General features: G+C 44.2%; 1 pseudogene; it reads right to left on the bottom strand.

The window, feature by feature from the left end:
* Positions 1-2,217: 2,217 nt before the first annotated feature.
* On the bottom strand, positions 2,218-2,886 carry LOC149102800 (ATP-binding cassette sub-family C member 4 pseudogene; annotated as a pseudogene).

The raw sequence follows: 2,886 nt of genomic DNA, 5'->3' as shown, positions 1-2,886 counted from the left end.
CCGCGCTCCTCCCCCGAAGGCACGGCTGGACGCGTGAGGATTCTTTTGTAAGTCTTAGCTAATCAGTTAACAGCCCGCAGATTTTTGTCGGACATAAATTATCTCGTCAGTTCGGATTGCGGCCCGGGATGGCGGACGATGTGGAATTGATAAAACCTCAGAGACAATCAAGATCGAAAGTTTAAAAATTCACGACAAGAAACAGTAGAATAATTGGTCAATGGCCAAGATGTGTTCTTTTTTTAGCCAACAGGGTCGGGAAAATTTGAATCTTTTGCTTCCGGGACGTTAGATAACCAGTCAACAAAGACTAAACATTGGGCTTAAGAGACCAACCAGTCAGTCAAATAGGTGTATTACCTTCTTTAAGGATAGCGACAGCAGTCTCTGGCGAAGCCGGGCAAAATTAATTTTTTTAAAACGAGCTAAATCGCGGGTAAAGCAAACCGAACTAGCAAGACATCCGGCAAGACATACATGACAAGTTTCAGGGAATCAACTTAACAGTGGAAACCATGCAGACCAACATGTCACCTTTGACATGGATGACCAGTTTGCTAATGCATCAGTCAATTCCAGCAGTGCCCATCCCCCCCCGGGCAACCGCGGGGCATTTGCTCACGTTGTCCGTCCCGGGGGCTGGGCATTTGCATACCCCGGGGCGACCCCCGGGCATTCGACACACGTGGTTTGGAAAGTGCCATGGATGAGTCAATCGGGAAAGACGAGGCGTTTGTCGAACAATGGCTTGTCCGTCAGGGACAAGGGAAACTTGCAGATGTTTTTAAAGGTATGTTTTCTCAATTTTAGATATTTCTTCATTACTTGTAAGCATATAAATATAAGCGACAAGGTGAACTATATTTTGTTTATCACAAAAAAATCACTGACGTGAACACGACTATTTCGCATTTCGCATTCAAAACTAGCCTGGCATTTTTTAAATTCATGAAAGTGGAGTTAAAATACTTAATGTTTGCGAATTCAAATGATGCGATCTTCAAGACAGATCTTGCGAGCTTAAAATGCAATGCATCATCATTTAAAATGTCTTGATTCTTCACAGAAAAAGAAGCCTGCGATTACAGGCGCCTATCATCGCTCGCGGCTGGGGGCACGTCCGCCGCAATCCCAGAAAAAAATGCAATCAGAATCAACTAACACGCACTGTTGTCCTTGAAGTCTTACTGTTGCATTGAAATACTGAACAGTTGACGGTTTTATTCACTGATTAATTAAAAACCTGCGTAGGTGTTAGAAGGCGACGATCCCGGGGACGGGGCATTTGCCCTCTTTCTTCGTTCCCACCCCGGGGCATTTAGACAGCTTATGTGTCCCCACCCCGAGGAATTTGCCCATTTTTTTAAAAAAATGCTAATGCCCGGAGGTTAGCCCGGGGGGGATGGGCACTGCTGGAATTGACTGATGCATAAACCGCAGTCGAACGGGGCTGCTCTACTCAAAAGACGAACTCTTCCTTAGAACACAGTATCCATGTATAAAGCGCTCTTCCGCAGCAATAAAGTGGAACAAAATAGGTTGGAAAAACAAAATTTCAAAAAAGAGAACGGCAAATGTACAAATGTTTCGAGCCGTAGGTGTCATGTGGAACTGTCCAGATTGTAATCAGATGACATTTCCGGCGACCAGGAGCGCCGCATGAATTAAATTATGAATTTACGTCACAGACATGGTGTGCCGCTCACGCGTGCAGCCGTCTCTTTTCGGGGAAGAACGTAGACCGGACTCGAGAAAGCGGCGGAAATCGAGCCTAGAGTAGGGGTTGATGGAGTAGCCATCCTCTGTAATGTGGAGGCTTTGCAATAAGTAAGAAGAAGTGGTTAAGCGTCTTATGTAAAACATTTTAATGTTTAAATACATCTTAATTTGAAGAGTTAAAACTCTTAACACTCCAAGAATACTAATAGCACTAAGAACTTGACTTGCTACTACATGTAATCTCGGAAGACGTGGATATCCATCTTAGAATGGATGCATAGACGCTTAGCCACTCACTGCAAAATTGTTCCCTCCGTCAAAAATGGTTCGCTACTCGGATACGTTCTGACTGTGTAACCAATATTTGACGGCTATGCTACCGAGTAGCAAGCAGAGTTGCGGCGTATTCTTCGATTAAGCCCATCTTGGTATACTCTTTATTATTGCCAAGTTTGTAGAAAACACATTGTCTAGCAGCTGCGTACATGAACTCAAAATCCAGTCTAATTTAAAAGTTTGTAACAATAAAAATGACAATTTAAGGCTCCCAGACTGACCCTCTGAATCAGTGAGCTTTCCTTCTGGTTTGATTGGCATGATTCACCAGCTCAGCAAACAATCCACCGTTTCTTATCAACACCTCAGGCTTGTCAAACTCCACCACTCGTCCACCATTAAGAACCAGCACCTTATCATAGTCCATGATCGTGTTTAGTATGAGCAATGGTTGGCACTGTGGAATCCTTAAACTTGTCACGAATCACATCCTGGATCAGACGATCAGTCTTGAAATCCACATTAGCGGTGGCTTCATCCATGATAATGACCTTGCTTTTCTGGACCAGAGCACGAGCCAAACACACTAACTGCCTCTCACCAACACTGAAGTTAGATCCTGCCTCTTTAAGTTGGTAATCTAGTTGTCCAGGAAGTTTCTCTACCTTTAACTTTAACGGCACTACTTCAAGGGCAGACCATAGCTCCAGATCTGTGTACCTTGAGAATGGGTCCATGTTTCTTCTCAAGCTACCTCCAAAGCGTACCGGGTCTTGGGCAATCACGGCCATGGAACGTCGAGCCCTTTGAAGATTAAGGCCTCTAATGTCAACACCGTCAATAAAAACCTGGGCAAAACAAACGCAATAGTACATTCAGTTTGTTGATCGA

The sequence above is a fragment of the Orbicella faveolata genome, unplaced genomic scaffold (assembly GCF_042242905.1).
Source record: "Orbicella faveolata isolate gen_17 unplaced genomic scaffold, um_ofav_v1 contig_35, whole genome shotgun sequence".
NCBI lineage: Eukaryota > Metazoa > Cnidaria > Anthozoa > Scleractinia > Merulinidae > Orbicella > Orbicella faveolata.
Note: the sequence above shows the minus strand (reverse complement) of the source record. Positions and strands in the feature narration are given on the sequence as shown.